Source organism: Mesoplodon densirostris, chromosome 4, assembly GCF_025265405.1.
Source record: "Mesoplodon densirostris isolate mMesDen1 chromosome 4, mMesDen1 primary haplotype, whole genome shotgun sequence".
Classification (NCBI taxonomy): domain Eukaryota; kingdom Metazoa; phylum Chordata; class Mammalia; order Artiodactyla; family Ziphiidae; genus Mesoplodon; species Mesoplodon densirostris.
In genome coordinates, this window is record NC_082664.1 from 97,147,449 (window position 1) to 97,169,873 (window position 22,425).

The following is a 22,425-nucleotide window of genomic DNA, read 5'->3' on the forward strand; positions in this document are numbered from 1 at the left end:
GATGAGAATCAAAAAGACAGGCTGGGATTCACTGGTGGCGCAGTGGATGAGAGTCCGCCTGCCAGTGCAGGGGACATGGGTTCATGCCCCGAATCGGGAAGATCCCACATGCTGCGGAGCGGCTGTTTCCGTGAGCTATGGTTGCCGGGCCTGCGCATCCGGAGGCTGTGCTCTGCAATGGGAGGGTCCACGGCAGTGAGAGGCCCATGTACCACAAACAAAAGACACATGCTGGCAATCCTGCACTCCAGCAATATGTACCAAAGCCAACACATGGAAGCTACGAAAATGTCCATCAACAGAGGAATGCTCAAAGAAGAAGTGGTCCATGAACACAATGGAATATGACTCCAATAAAAAAATATATAAATTCAATTTCTAAAACAAATATAAGTAAGGAGACATCAGCTTTCTGGGGCACATTCAACTCTAATATATAACCGAGGAACACCACTGCCAGGATGGTCTGTTTCCCTAGTTATCAGACTGGGAAAAGCAGAAATGCTGCCACTCTCTGGCAGTTACCTGCAAGAGCAGCTATAAAACCTGTGCTAAGTGTCACTTCATATGCACCAGTACTGGAGGGCTGTGAATGAAACCTGCCCTCATAATGTCTTGAGGGAGGTAATGGCCAAAATATTTCTAAATGTCACACATACTTCCCGAAAACAATTTGAAAAGGTAAGCTGTACTCACAGTTGGAAGAAAAAAAGGACCTGCCAGAAAACTCAATTTCAAAGTATTATGAGACGCATGCAAATCCAACCACAAAGTGTTATCAGCTCACACTAGTCAGAATAAACTTCAGCAAAAATACTACAAACAATAAACGCTGAAGGTGTTGTGGAGAAGAGCATAACCTCAACTTTAAGTGGGACGTAGCCTGGTAAGAGCCACTAATGAGAACAGAATGGCGGTGCCTCTACAAGGTAAACATTTTGCTACCATATGATCCAGCAGGCGAACTCCTGGGCCTATAAGCTAAGAAAACAGAATTGGAAAGACACAGGCAGGCGAATGTGCATTGCTGCAGCATTACCATAGCCATGACATGGAAGCAACCAAAAAGTCCAGCAACAGATGAGTGGACAAAGAAGAACTGGTACATGTACAGACAGAATATTAGCCAAGGAAAAAAAGGACACAATGCCATTTGCAGCACCGTAGATGAGTCTAGAGGTAATCACGTGACTTGTAGTAAGTCAGAAAGACACATATCGTATGATATCACTTATAGGTGTTACCTAAGAATTGATACTAGTGAAGATATTTCCACAGAGAAGGGCAATCACAGATTCATTAAACAAACTTATGGTTCACCAATGGAAAGGTGTGAGGATTGGATACATTAGGATATTGGGGTTAGCAGACATATACAAACACAGGTGAAATATATAATCACCAAACACCTACGGAACACCAAGAGAAGACTACTCAACATTCTGTCATAACATACATGGGAAAAGGATCCCAGGAAGAACAGACGTATGTATATGTGTAAAAGAACCACATCTTGCACACCTACAACAAGCCAAACATTGCAATCAAACTTGCTGTGATAAAAAATAAAAATTAAGTGAAAAAAATAAACGAACAAGAAATAGTGAGACAAACTTAAGGGTCTTTTTCCTGGCACATTCCATTCTAAATTACAACCTAGAACACGACTTCCATTGAGGTTCTGTTGCCCTAGTCACCAGATTTGGTAAAGGAGAACTGCTGCCACCTTGTGGCCGTTTCACACAACAGCAGCTTTAATCCCAGCGCTAATGGTCAGTTGATATTCAAAAGAATTGCAGGCCTGTAAATGAGACCTGTCCTGAAAACAAATCCTGGGGTCGTATACTGACCAAAAAATTCAAAAGACCTCCATATTTCAAAACGACAGTTTCAAGAGGCATATTTTACGGACATTTGTGTTCTGCTTCTTTTTCTTTCTTTCTTTATTTTTGTTAAAAAAACGGGAATGGAAAAAGGCAACCCTCAGAATGGGAGAAAATATGTGAAAACGAATCAATGGACAAAGGTTTAATCTCCAATATATATAAACAGCTCATGCAGCTTAATATTAAAAAAAAACACTTCAAAAATGGGTAGAATATCTAAATAGACATTTCTTCAAAGGAGACCCAGAGATGGCCAAGATGCACATGAAAAGCTGCTCAACATCACTAATTATTAGAGAAAGGCAAATCAAAACTTCAATGAGGTATCACCTCACACCTGTTAGAATGGGCATCATCAGAAAATCTACAAACTACAAATGCTGTGGAGGGTGTGGACAAATGGATCCCTCTTCCACTATTGGTGGGAATGTCAATTGATACAGTCACTAAGGAGAAGAGTATGGAGGTTCATTAAAAAAACTAAAAATACAGTTACCATATGATCCGGCAATCCCACTTCTGGGCATATACCCAGAGAAAACCATAAATCAAAAAGACACATTCACCACAATGTTCATTGCAGCACTATTTACAATAGCCAGGTCATGGAAGCAAGGTAAATGCCCACAGACAGACGAATGGATAAAGATGTGGTACATATATAAAATGGAATATTGCTCAGCCATAGAAAGGAATGAAACTGGGTCATTTGTAGAGACGTGAATGGATCTAGAGACTGTCCTACAGAGAGAAGTAAGTCAGAAAGAGAAAACCAAATATTGCGTATTAATGCATATATGTGGAAGCTAGAAAAATGGTACAGATGAACCAGTTTGCAGGGCAGAATTAGAGACACAGGGTTAGAGAACAAACGTATGGAAATCAAGGGGGGGAAGCCATGGGGTGGTGGTGGTGGGATGAGTTGGGAGATTGGGACTGACCTGTATACATGTATATGTATAAAATAGATAACTAATAATAACCTGCTGTATAAAAAATAAATAATATTAAATTTCAAAAATTTTAAAAACAAATAAAATTTAAAAATAAAACAGAAAAATGTTCTTCCCTTCACACAGATGTATTTATATGAATGAATTATTTCCATGCTTATATCTATAAATACATAAATGAGGAATAAAATCTACCTTAAAAAAACAGAAAAAATTAACAGAACCCACTAGTTATACAGAGGAACACCCTATCACGCACTTGCTCCAGTGGTAAACAATTCTGAAGTTGGTCAGATGCGGAGAATTATCTCCCATGCAGCCAGCATTCCCCCCGCAAGGAGCATCCTCATTGCAAAGCTGGGGGACCGTACATAGGCGTCTGTGAGTAAACGTGAGCTGAGCCCCCAGCCAGCTGCTGCTGAACTGTTCCCACACTTCCCAGGTAAAACACCTGAATATGTACAAGGACTTGAAAGCATAGAGGAAGGGCCGTGGATCCACACCAGCGAAAGCACGCAGGCTGACTTGGTGCCTGCAGGCCTTCCAGGATGATCCTGGCCCCAGGTGCTCTTCTGAAAACTTTCCATTTCCCTGCCTGAGATATCCGTCCTGTCTTGGCCCCCACTGCTTTTTTCCTCCCTCACCTCTGCCCGCAGAGAAATTCCAGCGGAAGGTATGGGTGACCCATCCTCTTCTTTAGCAGGTGGCAGTCTGTCAACTCCTGCAGAAAGTCCAGCAGAGCCCCTCTCACACCGGGCCACCCACAAAACCATGCCCCCTCACTCCCTCCCACCAGCACAGCCCCGAGACTGCTGACGGGGCAGAGAATATGGCGTCAGGCACAGCTGCAGGGGCTGTTGCTCCCTGGAGCGGGGTTTATATTGACCTCAACCCAGGCACACCTGGGGAGGGCTGGCCGGCAGGGACAGGCTGCTCCGGTCAGCCAATCCTCACCCCTCAGTGGCTCACACTGCAGAAAATGGACCTCGCTGAAACGGCCAGTTCCAAGGAACAGGTGTGGGCTCCTGAGAGTCAGGATAGACAAAGGGCTGCGTCCCTGGCTTGTTTTCTAATCATTTTATCTGGCCCATGAGTGGGAGACAATTTCAAGAAGACCTAATCCTAATGAGAGGAGCCCAGGAGTCATGGAGAGGAGGGGTGATGGTTGGAGACAAAGGCCTGGTGCCCCGGCTGCAGTGGAAGTCTCTGGAAGACCAGGCAGAGGGAGGCTGCACAGAGTGATGCCCAGGGTCAGAGACCTGTCGGAGCTGCTGTTTGTTAGTTCAAGTGCTGCTCTGAGGTGCTCTGTGTCAGCTCTGCGTGACAGGCGTTCTGGGGTGCTCTGCAATGAGGGCTATGTGCACGGTGCCTGTGTGCCCAGCCCTGCCATGGTACCTGCCCAGGGGAGCTCTGTATCGTGGGAGGTGCCTAAGCACGAGAGCCTCATGGGCTGCTGGGTAGTTTCACAGGTGAGCTCCATACCCTGGGAGTGGCCTGAACATGAGAACCCCATTGGCTGCTGGGGCCCTGCCCAGGTGAGCCCCATATCCTGGGAGGGGCCTGACCACGAGAGCCCCGTGGGCTGCTGGGGACCTGGTAAAGGATGTTAGGACAGTCAGTGAAGCCACCGAGGATATACACCCAGTAGTTCCTAATTCCTAGACCCTACTGGTCATTCTACCATCCACCAGGACATGGTATTCTGTGTTAGACTTCAATGATGCCTTCTTCTGTATTCCATTGGTCCCAGAAAGGCTCTGCTGCCCTAGGAACCAGACTTGGGAATGGAGAAACGCTGCCGCCTTGTGGCCATTTCCCACAACAGCAGCTTTAAACCCACTGCTAATGGTCACTAAATAGTCACACTCATTGCAGGCCTGTGAATGACACGTGCCCTCAAAAACAAACATGGGGTCGAAAATTGACCCAAAAATTCAAAAGAGGGCAACCATCCAAGAAGACAATTTCAAGAGTTTAATTGTACTCTCCGTTATTTTTCTGTTTTTCTCTGCCAGAAATTTAAAAAGGCATGGAAAAATGCTAAACATTAGGAATAATTAAAGATATGCAAATCCAAATTACAAAAACCTATCAGCTCACAGCAGTCAGAATGGCCATCAGCAAAAATTCTGCAAACCATAAATGCTGAAGGGGTTTTGGAGAAATGCCTACCCTTGCTTCAACGTGGGACATGGTAAGAGCCAGTTATGAAAACAAAAATGCCATGCCTTGTAAAGATAAATACTGAGCTACCGTTCAAGCAAGCATACCCACTGCTGGGCCTATCGCCTGAGGGGATGAGAATCAAAAAGACAGGCTGGGATTCACTGGTGGCGCAGTGGATGAGAGTCCGCCTGCCAGTGCAGGGGACATGGGTTCATGCCCCGAATCGGGAAGATCCCACATGCTGCGGAGCGGCTGTTTCCGTGAGCTATGGTTGCCGGGCCTGTGCATCCGGAGGCTGTGCTCTGCAATGGGAGGGTCCACGGCAGTGAGAGGCCCATGTACCACAAACAAAAGACACATGCTGGCAATCCTGCACTCCAGCAATATGTACCAAAGCCAACACATGGAAGCTATGAAAATGTCCATCAACAGAGGAATGCTCAAAGAAGAAGTGGTCCATGAACACAATGGAATATGACTCCAATAAAAAAATATATAAATTCAATTTCTAAAACAAACATAAGTAAGGAGACATCAGCTTTCTGGGGCACATTCAACTCTAATATATAACCGAGGAACACCACTGCCAGGATGGTCTGTTTCCCTAGTTAACAGACTGGGAAAAGCAGAAATGCTGCCACTCTCTGGCAGTTACCTGCAAGAGCAGCTATAAAACCTGTGCTAAGTGTCACTTCATATGCACCAGTACTGGAGGGCTGTGAATGAAACCTGCCCTCATAATGTCTTGAGGGAGGTAATGGCCAAAATATTTCTAAATGTCACACATACTTCCCGAAAACAATTTGAAAAGGTAAGCTGTACTCACAGTTGGAAGAAAAAAAGGACGTGCCAGAAAACTCAATTTCAAGGTATTATGAGACGCATGCAAATCCAACCACAAAGTGTTATCAGCTCACACTAGTCAGAATAAACTTCAGCAAAAATACTACAAACAATAAACGCTGAAGGTGTTGTGGAGAAGAGCATAACCTCAACTTTAAGTGGGACGTAGCCTGGTAAGAGCCACTAATGAGAACAGAATGGCGGTGCCTCTACAAGGTAAACATTTTGCTACCATATGATCCAGCAGGCGAACTCCTGGGCCTATAAGCTAAGAAAACAGAATTGGAAAGACACAGGCAGGCGAATGTGCATTGCTGCAGCATTACCATAGCCATGACATGGAAGCAACCAAAAAGTCCAGCAACAGATGAGTGGACAAAGAAGAACTGGTACATGTACAGACAGAATATTAGCCAAGGAAAAAAAGGACACAATGCCATTTGCAGCACCGTAGATGAGTCTAGAGGTAATCACGTGACTTGTAGTAAGTCAGAAAGACACATATCGTATGATATCACTTATAGGTGTTACCTAAGAATTGATACTAGTGAAGATATTTCCACAGAGAAGGGCAATCACAGATTCATTAAACAAACTTATGGTTCACCAATGGAAAGGTGTGAGGATTGGATACATTAGGATATTGGGGTTAGCAGACATATACAAACACAGGTGAAATATATAATCACCAAACACCTACGGAACACCAAGAGAAGACTACTCAACATTCTGTCATAACATACATGGGAAAAGGATCCCAGGAAGAACAGACATATGTATATGTGTAAAAGAACCACATCTTGCACACCTACAACAAGCCAAACATTGCAATCAAACTTGCTGTGATAAAAAATAAAAATTAAGTGAAAAAAATAAACGAACAAGAAATAGTGAGACAAACTTAAGGGTCTTTTTCCTGGCACATTCCATTCTAAATTACAACCTAGAACACGACTTCCATTGAGGTTCTGTTGCCCTAGTCACCAGATTTGGTAAAGGAGAACTGCTGCCACCTTGTGGCCGTTTCACACAACAGCAGCTTTAATCCCAGCGCTAATGGTCAGTTGATATTCAAAAGAATTGCAGGCCTGTAAATGAGACCTGTCCTGAAAACAAATCCTGGGGTCGTATACTGACCAAAAAATTCAAAAGACCTCCATATTTCAAAACGACAGTTTCAAGAGGCATATTTTACGGACATTTGTGTTCTGCTTCTTTTTCTTTCTTTCTTTATTTTTGTTAAAAAAACGGGAATGGAAAAAGGCAACCCTCAGAATGGGAGAAAATATGTGAAAACGAATCAATGGACAAAGGTTTAATCTCCAATATATATAAACAGCTCATGCAGCTTAATATTAAAAAAAAAACACTTCAAAAATGGGTAGAATATCTAAATAGACATTTCTTCAAAGGAGACCCAGAGATGGCCAAGATGCACATGAAAAGCTGCTCAACATCACTAATTATTAGAGAAAGGCAAATCAAAACTTCAATGAGGTATCACCTCACACCTGTTAGAATGGGCATCATCAGAAAATCTACAAACTACAAATGCTGTGGAGGGTGTGGACAAATGGATCCCTCTTCCACTATTGGTGGGAATGTCAATTGATACAGTCACTAAGGAGAAGAGTATGGAGGTTCATTAAAAAAACTAAAAATACAGTTACCATATGATCCGGCAATCCCACTTCTGGGCATATACCCAGAGAAAACCATAAATCAAAAAGACACATTCACCACAATGTTCATTGCAGCACTATTTACAATAGCCAGGTCATGGAAGCAAGCTAAATGCCCACAGACAGACGAATGGATAAAGATGTGGTACATATATAAAATGGAATATTGCTCAGCCATAGAAAGGAATGAAACTGGGTCATTTGTAGAGACGTGAATGGATCTAGAGACTGTCCTACAGAGAGAAGTAAGTCAGAAAGAGAAAACCAAATATTGCGTATTAATGCATATATGTGGAAGCTAGAAAAATGGTACAGATGAACCAGTTTGCAGGGCAGAATTAGAGACACAGGGTTAGAGAACAAACGTATGGAAATCAAGGGGGGGAAGCCATGGGGTGGTGGTGGTGGGATGAGTTGGGAGATTGGGACTGACCTGTATACATGTATATGTATAAAATAGATAACTAATAATAACCTGCTGTATAAAAAAATAAATAATATTAAATTTCAAAAATTTTAAAAACAAATAAAATTTAAAAATAAAACAGAAAAATGTTCTTCCCTTCACACAGATGTATTTATATGAATGAATTATTTCCATGCTTATATCTATAAATACATAAATGAGGAATAAAATCTACCTTAAAAAAACAGAAAAAATAAACAGAACCCACTAGTTATACAGAGGAACACCCTATCAGGGCACTTGCTCCAGTGGTAAACAATTCTGAAGTTGGTCAGAGGCGGAGAATTATCTCCCATGCAGCCAGCATTCCCCCCGCAAGGAGCATCCTCATTGCAAAGCTGGGGGACCGTACATAGGCGTCTGTGAGTAAACGTGAGCTGAGCCCCCAGCCAGCTGCTGCTGAACTGTTCCCACACTTCCCAGGTAAAACACCTGAATATGTACAAGGACTTGAAAGCATAGAGGAAGGGCCGTGGATCCACACCAGCGAAAGCACGCAGGCTGACTTGGTGCCTGCAGGCCTGCCAGGATGATCCTGGCCCCAGGTGCTCTTCTGAAAACTTTCCATTTCCCTGCCTGAGATATCCGTCCTGTCTTGGCCCCCACTGCTTTTTTCCTCCCTCACCTCTGCCCGCAGAGAAATTCCAGCGGAAGGTATGGGTGACCCATCCTCTTCTTTAGCAGGTGGCAGTCTGTCAACTCCTGCAGAAAGTCCAGCAGAGCCCCTCTCACACCGGGCCACCCACAAAACCATGCCCCCTCACTCCCTCCCACCAGCACAGCCCCGAGACTGCTGACGGGGCAGAGAATATGGCGTCAGGCACAGCTGCAGGGGCTGTTGCTCCCTGGAGCGGGGTTTATATTGACCTCAACCCAGGCACACCTGGGGAGGTCTGGCCGGCAGGGACAGGCTGCTCCGGTCAGCCAATCCTCACCCCTCAGTGGCTCACACTGCAGAAAATGGACCTCGCTGAAACGGCCAGTTCCAAGGAACAGGTGTGGGCTCCTGAGAGTCAGGATAGACAAGGGGCTGCGTCCCTGGCTTGTTTTCTAATCATTTTATCTGGCCCATGAGTGGGAGACAATTTCAAGAAGACCTAATCCTAATGAGAGGAGCCCAGGAGTCATGGAGAGGAGGGGTGATGGTTGGAGACAAAGGCCTGGTGCCCCGGCTGCAGTGGAAGTCTCTGGAAGACCAGGCAGAGGGAGGCTGCACAGAGTGATGCCCAGGGTCAGAGACCTGTCGGAGCTGCTGTTTGTTAGTTCAAGTGCTGCTCTGAGGTGCTCTGTGTCAGCTCTGCGTGACAGGCGTTCTGGGGTGCTCTGCAATGAGGGCTATGTGCACGGTGCCTGTGTGCCCAGCCCTGCCATGGTACCTGCCCAGGGGAGCTCTGTATCGTGGGAGGTGCCTAAGCACGAGAGCCTCATGGGCTGCTGGGTAGTTTCACAGGTGAGCTCCATACCCTGGGAGTGGCCTGAACATGAGAACCCCATTGGCTGCTGGGGCCCTGCCCAGGTGAGCCCCATATCCTGGGAGGGGCCTGACCACGAGAGCCCCGTGGGCTGCTGGGGACCTGATAAAGGATGTTAGGACAGTCAGTGAAGCCACCGAGGATATACATCCAGTAGTTCCTAATTCCTAGACCCTACTGGTCATTCTACCATCCACCAGGACATGGTATTCTGTGTTAGACTTCAATGATGCCTTCTTCTGTATTCCATTGGTCCCAGAAAGGCTCTGCTGCCCTAGGAACCAGACTTGGGAATGGAGAAACGCTGCCGCCTTGTGGCCATTTCCCACAACAGCAGCTTTAAACCCACTGCTAATGGTCACTAAATAGTCACACTCATTGCAGGCCTGTGAATGACACGTGCCCTCAAAAACAAACATGGGGTCGAAAATTGACCCAAAAATTCAAAAGAGGGCAACCATCCAAGAAGACAATTTCAAGAGTTTAATTGTACTCTCCGTTATTTTTCTGTTTTTCTCTGCCAGAAATTTAAAAAGGCATGGAAAAATGCTAAACATTAGGAATAATTAAAGATATGCAAATCCAAATTACAAAAACCTATCAGCTCACAGCAGTCAGAATGGCCATCAGCAAAAATTCTGCAAACCATAAATGCTGAAGGGGTTTTGGAGAAATGCCTACCCTTGCTTCAACGTGGGACATGGTAAGAGCCAGTTATGAAAACAAAAATGCCATGCCTTGTAAAGATAAATACTGAGCTACCATTCAATCAAGCATATCCACTGCTGGGCCTATCGCCTGAGGGGATGAGAATCAAAAAGACAGGCTGGGATTCACTGGTGGCGCAGTGGATGAGAGTCCGCCTGCCAGTGCAGGGGACATGGGTTCATGCCCCGAATCGGGAAGATCCCACATGCTGCGGAGCGGCTGTTTCCGTGAGCTATGGTTGCCGGGCCTGCGCATCCGGAGGCTGTGCTCTGCAATGGGAGGGTCCACGGCAGTGAGAGGCCCATGTACCACAAACAAAAGACACATGCTGGCAATCCTGCACTCCAGCAATATGTACCAAAGCCAACACATGGAAGCTACGAAAATGTCCATCAACAGAGGAATGCTCAAAGAAGAAGTGGTCCATGAACACAATGGAATATGACTCCAATAAAAAAATATATAAATTCAATTTCTAAAACAAACATAAGTAAGGAGACATCAGCTTTCTGGGGCACATTCAACTCTAATATATAACCGAGGAACACCACTGCCAGGATGGTCTGTTTCCCTAGTTATCAGACTGGGAAAAGCAGAAATGCTGCCACTCTCTGGCAGTTACCTGCAAGAGCAGCTATAAAACCTGTGCTAAGTGTCACTTCATATGCACCAGTACTGGAGGGCTGTGAATGAAACCTGCCCTCATAATGTCTTGAGGGAGGTAATGGCCAAAATATTTCTAAATGTCACACATACTTCCCGAAAACAATTTGAAAAGGTAAGCTGTACTCACAGTTGGAAGAAAAAAAGGACGTGCCAGAAAACTCAATTTCAAGGTATTATGAGACGCATGCAAATCCAACCACAAAGTGTTATCAGCTCACACTAGTCAGAATAAACTTCAGCAAAAATACTACAAACAATAAACGCTGAAGGTGTTGTGGAGAAGAGCATAACCTCAACTTTAAGTGGGACGTAGCCTGGTAAGAGCCACTAATGAGAACAGAATGGCGGTGCCTCTACAAGGTAAACATTTTGCTACCATATGATCCAGCAGGCGAACTCCTGGGCCTATAAGCTAAGAAAACAGAATTGGAAAGACACAGGCAGGCGAATGTGCATTGCTGCAGCATTACCATAGCCATGACATGGAAGCAACCAAAAAGTCCAGCAACAGATGAGTGGACAAAGAAGAACTGGTACATGTACAGACAGAATATTAGCCAAGGAAAAAAAGGACACAATGCCATTTGCAGCACCGTAGATGAGTCTAGAGGTAATCACGTGACTTGTAGTAAGTCAGAAAGACACATATCGTATGATATCACTTATAGGTGTTACCTAAGAATTGATACTAGTGAAGATATTTCCACAGAGAAGGGCAATCACAGATTCATTAAACAAACTTATGGTTCACCAATGGAAAGGTGTGAGGATTGGATACATTAGGATATTGGGGTTAGCAGACATATACAAACACAGGTGAAATATATAATCACCAAACACCTACGGAACACCAAGAGAAGACTACTCAACATTCTGTCATAACATACATGGGAAAAGGATCCCAGGAAGAACAGACATATGTATATGTGTAAAAGAACCACATCTTGCACACCTACAACAAGCCAAACATTGCAATCAAACTTGCTGTGATAAAAAATAAAAATTACGTGAAAAAAATAAACGAACAAGAAATAGTGAGACAAACTTAAGGGTCTTTTTCCTGGCACATTCCATTCTAAATTACAACCTAGAACACGACTTCCATTGAGGTTCTGTTGCCCTAGTCACCAGATTTGGTAAAGGAGAACTGCTGCCACCTTGTGGCCGTTTCACACAACAGCAGCTTTAATCCCAGCACTAATGGTCAGTTGATATTCAAAAGAATTGCAGGCCTGTAAATGAGACCTGTCCTGAAAACAAATCCTGGGGTCGTATACTGACCAAAAAATTCAAAAGACCTCCATATTTCAAAACGACAGTTTCAAGAGGCATATTTTACGGACATTTGTGTTCTGCTTCTTTTTCTTTCTTTCTTTATTTTTGTTAAAAAAACGGGAATGGAAAAAGGCAACCCTCAGAATGGGAGAAAATATGTGAAAACGAATCAATGGACAAAGGTTTAATCTCCAATATATATAAACAGCTCATGCAGCTTAATATTAAAAAAAAAACACTTCAAAAATGGGTAGAATATCTAAATAGACATTTCTTCAAAGGAGACCCAGAGATGGCCAAGATGCACATGAAAAGCTGCTCAACATCACTAATTATTAGAGAAAGGCAAATCAAAACTTCAATGAGGTATCACCTCACACCTGTTAGAATGGGCATCATCAGAAAATCTACAAACTACAAATGCTGTGGAGGGTGTGGACAAATGGATCCCTCTTCCACTATTGGTGGGAATGTCAATTGATACAGTCACTAAGGAGAAGAGTATGGAGGTTCATTAAAAAAACTAAAAATACAGTTACCATATGATCCAGCAATCCCACTTCTGGGCATATACCCAGAGAAAACCATAAATCAAAAAGACACATTCACCACAATGTTCATTGCAGCACTATTTACAATAGCCAGGTCATGGAAGCAAGCTAACTGCCCACAGACAGACGAATGGATAAAGATGTGGTACATATATAAAATGGAATATTGCTCAGCCATAGAAAGGAATGAAACTGGGTCATTTGTAGAGACGTGAATGGATCTAGAGACTGTCCTACAGAGAGAAGTAAGTCAGAAAGAGAAAACCAAATATTGCGTATTAATGCATATATGTGGAAGCTAGAAAAATGGTACAGATGAACCAGTTTGCAGGGCAGAATTAGAGACACAGGGTTAGAGAACAAACGTATGGAAATCAAGGGGGGGAAGCCATGGGGTGGTGGTGGTGGGATGAGTTGGGAGATTGGGACTGACCTGTATACATGTATATGTATAAAATAGATAACTAATAATAACCTGCTGTATAAAAAAATAAATAATATTAAATTTCAAAAATTTTAAAAACAAATAAAATTTAAAAATAAAACAGAAAAATGTTCTTCCCTTCACACAGATGTATTTATATGAATGAATTATTTCCATGCTTATATCTATAAATACATAAATGAGGAATAAAATCTACCTTAAAAAAACAGAAAAAATAAACAGAACCCACTAGTTATACAGAGGAACACCCTATCAGGGCACTTGCTCCAGTGGTAAAGAATTCTGAAGTTGGTCAGAGGCAGAGAATTATCTCCCATGCAGCCAGCATTCCCCCCGCAAGGAGCATCCTCATTGCAAAGCTGGGGGACCGTACATAGGCGTCTGTGAGTAAACGTGAGCTGAGCCCCCAGCCAGCTGCTGCTGAACTGTTCCCACACTTCCCAGGTAAAACACCTGAATATGTACAAGGACTTGAAAGCATAGAGGAAGGGCCGTGGATCCACACCAGCGAAAGCACGCAGGCTGACTTGGTGCCTGCAGGCCTGCCAGGATGATCCTGGCCCCAGGTGCTCTTCTGAAAACTTTCCATTTCCCTGCCTGAGATATCCGTCCTGTCTTGGCCCCCACTGCTTTTTTCCTCCCTCACCTCTGCCCGCAGAGAAATTCCAGCGGAAGGTATGGGTGACCCATCCTCTTCTTTAGCAGGTGGCAGTCTGTCAACTCCTGCAGAAAGTCCAGCAGAGCCCCTCTCACACCGGGCCACCCACAAAACCATGCCCCCTCACTCCCTCCCACCAGCACAGCCCCGAGACTGCTGACGGGGCAGAGAATATGGCGTCAGGCACAGCTGCAGGGCCTGTTGCTCCCTGGAGCGGGGTTTATATTGACCTCAACCCAGGCACACCTGGGGAGGGCTGGCCGGCAGGGACAGGCTGCTCCGGTCAGCCAATCCTCACCCCTCAGTGGCTCACACTGCAGAAAATAGACCTCGCTGAAACGGCCAGTTCCAAGCAACAGGTGTGGGCTCCTGAGAGTCAGGATAGACAAGGGGCTGCGTCCCTGGCTTGTTTTCTAATCATTTTATCTGGCCCATGAGTGGGAGACAATTTCAAGAAGACCTAATCCTAATGAGAGGAGCCCAGGAGTCATGGAGAGGAGGGGTGATGGTTGGAGACAAAGGCCTGGTGCCCCGGCTGCAGTGGAAGTCTCTGGAAGACCAGGCAGAGGGAGGCTGCACAGAGTGATGCCCAGGGTCAGAGACCTGTCGGAGCTGCTGTTTGTTAGTTCAAGTGCTGCTCTGAGGTGCTCTGTGTCAGCTCTGCGTGACAGGCGTTCTGGGGTGCTCTGCAATGAGGGCTATGTGCACGGTGCCTGTGTGCCCAGCCCTGCCATGGTACCTGCCCAGGGGAGCTCTGTATCGTGGGAGGTGCCTAAGCACGAGAGCCTCATGGGCTGCTGGGTAGTTTCACAGGTGAGCTCCATACCCTGGGAGTGGCCTGAACATGAGAACCCCATTGGCTGCTGGGGCCCTGCCCAGGTGAGCCCCATATCCTGGGAGGGGCCTGACCACGAGAGCCCCGTGGGCTGCTGGGGACCTGGTAAAGGATGTTAGGACAGTCAGTGAAGCCACCGAGGATATACACCCAGTAGTTCCTAATTCCTAGACCCTACTGGTCATTCTACCATCCACCAGGACATGGTATTCTGTGTTAGACTTCAATGATGCCTTCTTCTGTATTCCATTGGTCCCAGAAAGGCTCTGCTGCCCTAGGAACCAGACTTGGGAATGGAGAAACGCTGCCGCCTTGTGGCCATTTCCCACAACAGCAGCTTTAAACCCACTGCTAATGGTCACTAAATAGTCACACTCATTGCAGGCCTGTGAATAACACGTGCCCTCAAAAACAAACATGGGGTCGAAAATTGACCCAAAAATTCAAAAGAGGGCAACCATCCAAGAAGACAATTTCAAGAGTTTAATTGTACTCTCCGTTATTTTTCTGTTTTTCTCTGCCAGAAATTTAAAAAGGCATGGAAAAATGCTAAACATTGGAATAATTAAAGATATGCAAATCCAAATTACAAAAACCTATCAGCTCACAGCAGTCAGAATGGCCATCAGCAAAAATTCTGCAAACCATAAATGCTGAAGGGGTTTTGGAGAAATGCCTACCCTTGCTTCAACGTGGGACATGGTAAGAGCCAGTTATGAAAACAAAAATGCCATGCCTTGTAAAGATAAATACTGAGCTACCATTCAATCAAGCATATCCACTGCTGGGCCTATCGCCTGAGGGGATGAGAATCAAAAAGACAGGCTGGGATTCACTGGTGGCGCAGTGGATGAGAGTCCGCCTGCCAGTGCAGGGGACATGGGTTCATGCCCCGAATCGGGAAGATCCCACATGCTGCGGAGCGGCTGTTTCCGTGAGCTATGGTTGCCGGGCCTGTGCATCCGGAGGCTGTGCTCTGCAATGGGAGGGTCCACGGCAGTGAGAGGCCCATGTACCACAAACAAAAGACACATGCTGGCAATCCTGCACTCCAGCAATATGTACCAAAGCCAACACATGGAAGCTATGAAAATGTCCATCAACAGAGGAATGCTCAAAGAAGAAGTGGTCCATGAACACAATGGAATATGACTCCAATAAAAAAATATATAAATTCAATTTCTAAAACAAACATAAGTAAGGAGACATCAGCTTTCTGGGGCACATTCAACTCTAATATATAACCGAGGAACACCACTGCCAGGATGGTCTGTTTCCCTAGTTAACAGACTGGGAAAAGCAGAAATGCTGCCACTCTCTGGCAGTTACCTGCAAGAGCAGCTATAAAACCTGTGCTAAGTGTCACTTCATATGCACCAGTACTGGAGGGCTGTGAATGAAACCTGCCCTCATAATGTCTTGAGGGAGGTAATGGCCAAAATATTTCTAAATGTCACACATACTTCCCGAAAACAATTTGAAAAGGTAAGCTGTACTCACAGTTGGAAGAAAAAAAGGACATGCCAGAAAACTCAATTTCAAGGTATTATGAGACGCATGCAAATCCAACCACAAAGTGTTATCAGCTCACACTAGTCAGAATAAACTTCAGCAAAAATACTACAAACAATAAACGCTGAAGGTGTTGTGGAGAAGAGCATAACCTCAACTTTAAGTGGGACGTAGCCTGGTAAGAGCCACTAATGAGAACAGAATGGCGGTGCCTCTACAAGGTAAACATTTTGCTACCATATGATCCAGCAGGCGAACTCCTGGGCCTATAAGCTAAGAAAACAGAATTGGAAAGACACAGGCAGGCGAATGTGCATTGCTGCAGCATTACCATAGCCATGACATGGAAGCAACCAAAAAGTCCAGCAACAGATGAGTGGACAAAGAAGAACTGGTACATGTACAGACAGAATATTAGCCAAGGAAAAAAAGGACACAATGCCATTTGCAGCACCGTAGATGAGTCTAGAGGTAATCACGTGACTTGTAGTAAGTCAGAAAGACACATATCGTATGATATCACTTATAGGTGTTACCTAAGAATTGATACTAGTGAAGATATTTCCACAGAGAAGGGCAATCACAGATTCATTAAACAAACTTATGGTTCACCAATGGAAAGGTGTGAGGATTGGATACATTAGGATATTGGGGTTAGCAGACATATACAAACACAGGTGAAATATATAATCACCAAACACCTACGGAACACCAAGAGAAGACTACTCAACATTCTGTCATAACATACATGGGAAAAGGATCCCAGGAAGAACAGACATATGTATATGTGTAAAAGAACCACATCTTGCACACCTACAACAAGCCAAACATTGCAATCAAACTTGCTGTGATAAAAAATAAAAATTAAGTGAAAAAAATAAACGAACAAGAAATAGTGAGACAAACTTAAGGGTCTTTTTCCTGGCACATTCCATTCTAAATTACAACCTAGAACACGACTTCCATTGAGGTTCTGTTGCCCTAGTCACCAGATTTGGTAAAGGAGAACTGCTGCCACCTTGTGGCCGTTTCACACAACAGCAGCTTTAATCCCAGCGCTAATGGTCAGTTGATATTCAAAAGAATTGCAGGCCTGTAAATGAGACCTGTCCTGAAAACAAATCCTGGGGTCGTATACTGACCAAAAAATTCAAAAGACCTCCATATTTCAAAACGACAGTTTCAAGAGGCATATTTTACGGACATTTGTGTTCTGCTTCTTTTTCTTTCTTTCTTTATTTTTGTTAAAAAAACGGGAATGGAAAAAGGCAACCCTCAGAATGGGAGAAAATATGTGAAAACGAATCAATGGACAAAGGTTTAATCTCCAATATATATAAACAGCTCATGCAGCTTAATATTAAAAAAAACACTTCAAAAATGGGTAGAATATCTAAATAGACATTTCTTCAAAGGAGACCCAGAGATGGCCAAGATGCACATGAAAAGCTGCTCAACATCACTAATTATTAGAGAAAGGCAAATCAAAACTTCAATGAGGTATCACCTCACACCTGTTAGAATGGGCATCATCAGAAAATCTACAAACTACAAATGCTGTGGAGGGTGTGGACAAATGGATCCCTCTTCCACTATTGGTGGGAATGTCAATTGATACAGTCACTAAGGAGAAGAGTATGGAGGTTCATTAAAAAAACTAAAAATACAGTTACCATATGATCCGGCAATCCCACTTCTGGGCATATACCCAGAGAAAACCATAAATCAAAAAGACACATTCACCACAATGTTCATTGCAGCACTATTTACAATAGCCAGGTCATGGAAGCAAGCTAAATGCCCACAGACAGACGAATGGATAAAGATGTGGTACATATATAAAATGGAATATTGCTCAGCCATAGAAAGGAATGAAACTGGGTCATTTGTAGAGACGTGAATGGATCTAGAGACTGTCCTACAGAGAGAAGTAAGTCAGAAAGAGAAAACCAAATATTGCGTATTAATGCATATATGTGGAAGGTAGAAAAATGGTACAGATGAACCAGTTTGCAGGGCAGAATTAGAGACACAGGGTTAGAGAACAAACGTATGGAAATCAAGGGGGGGAAGCCATGGGGTGGTGGTGGTGGGATGAGTTGGGAGATTGGGACTGACCTGTATACATGTATATGTATAAAATAGATAACTAATAATAACCTGCTGTATAAAAAAATAAATAATATTAAATTTCAAAAATTTTAAAAACAAATAAAATTTAAAAATAAAACAGAAAAATGTTCTTCCCTTCACACAGATGTATTTATATGAATGAATTATTTCCATGCTTATATCTATAAATACATAAATGAGGAATAAAATCTACCTTAAAAAAACAGAAAAAATAAACAGAACCCACTAGTTATACAGAGGAACACCCTATCAGGGCACTTGCTCCAGTGGTAAAGAATTCTGAAGTTGGTCAGAGGCGGAGAATTATCTCCCATGCAGCCAGCATTCCCCCCGCAAGGAGCATCCTCATTGCAAAGCTGGGGGACCGTACATAGGCGTCTGTGAGTAAACGTGAGCTGAGCCCCCAGCCAGCTGCTGCTGAACTGTTCCCACACTTCCCAGGTAAAACACCTGAATATGTACAAGGACTTGAAAGCATAGAGGAAGGGCCGTGGATCCACACCAGCGAAAGCACGCAGGCTGACTTGGTGCCTGCAGGCCTGCCAGGATGATCCTGGCCCCAGGTGCTCTTCTGAAAACTTTCCATTTCCCTGCCTGAGATATCCGTCCTGTCTTGGCCCCCACTGCTTTTTTCCTCCCTCACCTCTGCCCGCAGAGAAATTCCAGCGGAAGGTATGGGTGACCCATCCTCTTCTTTAGCAGGTGGCAGTCTGGCAACTCCTGCAGAAAGACCAGCAGAGCCCCTCTCACACCGGGCCACCCACAAAACCATGCCCCCTCACTCCCTCGCACCAGCACAGCCCCGAGACTGCTGACGGGGCAGAGAATATGGCGTCAGGCACAGCTGCAGGGGCTGTTGCTCCCTGGAGCGGGGTTTATATTGACCTCAACCCAGGCACACCTGGGGAGGGCTGGCCGGCAGGGACAGGCTGCTCCGGTCAGCCAATCCTCACCCCTCAGTGGCTCACACTGCAGAAAATGGACCTCGCTGAAATGGCCAGTTCCAAGGAACAGGTGTGGGCTCCTGAGAGTCAGGATAGACAAAGGGCTGCGTCCCTGGCTTGTTTTCTAATCATTTTATCTGGCCCATGAGTGGGAGACAATTTCAAGAAGACCTAATCCTAATGAGAGGAGCCCAGGAGTCATGGAGAGGAGGGGTGATGGTTGGAGACAAAGGCCTGGTGCCCCGGCTGCAGTGGAAGTCTCTGGAAGACCAGGCAGAGGGAAGCTGCACAGAGTGATGCCCAGGGTCAGAGACCTGTCGGAGCTGCTGTTTGTTAGTTCAAGTGCTGCTCTGAGGTGCTCTGTGTCAGCTCTGCGTGACAGGCGTTCTGGGGTGCTCTGCAATGAGGGCTATGTGCACGGTGCCTGTGTGCCCAGCCCTGCCATGGTACCTGCCCAGGGGAGCTCTGTATCGTGGGAGGTGCCTAAGCACGAGAGCCTCATGGGCTGCTGGGTAGTTTCACAGGTGAGCTCCATACCCTGGGAGTGGCCTGAACATGAGAACCCCATTGGCTGCTGGGGCCCTGCCCAGGTGAGCCCCATATCCTGGGAGGGGCCTGACCACGAGAGCCCCGTGGGCTGCTGGGGACCTGGTAAAGGATGTTAGGACAGTCAGTGAAGCCACCGAGGATATACACCCAGTAGTTCCTAATTCCTAGACCCTACTGGTCATTCTACCATCCACCAGGACATGGTATTCTGTGTTAGACTTCAATGATGCCTTCTTCTGTATTCCATTGGTCCCAGAAAGGCTCTGCTGCCCTAGGAACCAGACTTGGGAATGGAGAAACGCTGCCGCCTTGTGGCCATTTCCCACAACAGCAGCTTTAAACCCACTGCTAATGGTCACTAAATAGTCACACTCATTGCAGGCCTGTGAATGACACGTGCCCTCAAAAACAAACATGGGGTCGAAAATTGACCCAAAAATTCAAAAGAGGGCAACCATCCAAGAAGACAATTTCAAGAGTTTAATTGTACTCTCCGTTATTTTTCTGTTTTTCTCTGCCAGAAATTTAAAAAGGCATGGAAAAATGCTAAACATTAGGAATAATTAAAGATATGCAAATCCAAATTACAAAAACCTATCAGCTCACAGCAGTCAGAATGGCCATCAGCAAAAATTCTGCAAACCATAAATGCTGAAGGGGTTTTGGAGAAATGCCTACCCTTGCTTCAACGTGGGACATGGTAAGAGCCAGTTATGAAAACAAAAATGCCATGCCTTGTAAAGATAAATACTGAGCTACCATTCAATCAAGCATATCCACTGCTGGGCCTATCGCCTGAGGGGATGAGAATCAAAAAGACAGGCTGGGATTCACTGGTGGCGCAGTGGATGAGAGTCCGCCTGCCAGTGCAGGGGACATGGGTTCATGCCCCGAATCGGGAAGATCCCACATGCTGCGGAGCGGCTGTTTCCGTGAGCTATGGTTGCAGGGCCTGCGCATCCGGAGGCTGTGCTCTGCAATGGGAGGGTCCACGGCAGTGAGAGGCCCATGTACCACAAACAAAAGACACATGCTGGCAATCCTGCACTCCAGCAATATGTACCAAAGCCAACACATGGAAGCTACGAAAATGTCCATCAACAGAGGAATGCTCAAAGAAGAAGTGGTCCATGAACACAATGGAATATGACTCCAATAAAAAAATATATAAATTCAATTTCTAAAACAAACATAAGTAAGGAGACATCAGCTTTCTGGGGCACATTCAACTCTAATATATAACCGAGGAACACCACTGCCAGGATGGTCTGTTTCCCTAGTTATCAGACTGGGAATAGCAGAAATGCTGCCACTCTCTGGCAGTTACCTGCAAGAGCAGCTATAAAACCTGTGCTAAGTGTCACTTCATATGCACCAGTACTGGAGGGCTGTGAATGAAACCTGCCCTCATAATGTCTTGAGGGAGGTAATGGCCAAAATATTTCTAAATGTCACACATACTTCCCGAAAACAATTTGAAAAGGTAAGCTGTACTCACAGTTGGAAGAAAAAAAGGACGTGCCAGAAAACTCAATTTCAAGGTATTATGAGACGCATGCAAATCCAACCACAAAGTGTTATCAGCTCACACTAGTCAGAATAAACTTCAGCAAAAATACTACAAACAATAAACGCTGAAGGTGTTGTGGAGAAGAGCATAACCTCAACTTTAAGTGGGACGTAGCCTGGTAAGAGCCACTAATGAGAACAGAATGGCGGTGCCTCTACAAGGTAAACATTTTGCTACCATATGATCCAGCAGGCGAACTCCTGGGCCTATAAGCTAAGAAAACAGAATTGGAAAGACACAGGCAGGCGAATGTGCATTGCTGCAGCATTACCATAGCCATGACATGGAAGCAACCAAAAAGTCCAGCAACAGATGAGTGGACAAAGAAGAACTGGTACATGTACAGACAGAATATTAGCCAAGGAAAAAAAGGACACAATGCCATTTGCAGCACCGTAGATGAGTCTAGAGGTAATCACGTGACTTGTAGTAAGTCAGAAAGACACATATCGTATGATATCACTTATAGGTGTTACCTAAGAATTGATACTAGTGAAGATATTTCCACAGAGAAGGGCAATCACAGATTCATTAAACAAACTTATGGTTCACCAATGGAAAGGTGTGAGGATTGGATACATTAGGATATTGGGGTTAGCAGACATATACAAACACAGGTGAAATATATAATCACCAAACACCTACGGAACACCAAGAGAAGACTACTCAACATTCTGTCATAACATACATGGGAAAAGGATCCCAGGAAGAACAGACATATGTATATGTGTAAAAGAACCACATCTTGCACACCTACAACAAGCCAAACATTGCAATCAAACTTGCTGTGATAAAAAATAAAAATTAAGTGAAAAAAATAAACGAACAAGAAATAGTGAGACAAACTTAAGGGTCTTTTTCCTGGCACATTCCATTCTAAATTACAACCTAGAACACGACTTCCATTGAGGTTCTGTTGCCCTAGTCACCAGATTTGGTAAAGGAGAACTGCTGCCACCTTGTGGCCGTTTCACACAACAGCAGCTTTAATCCCAGCGCTAATGGTCAGTTGATATTCAAAAGAATTGCAGGCCTGTAAATGAGACCTGTCCTGAAAACAAATCCTGGGGTCGTATACTGACCAAAAAATTCAAAAGACCTCCATATTTCA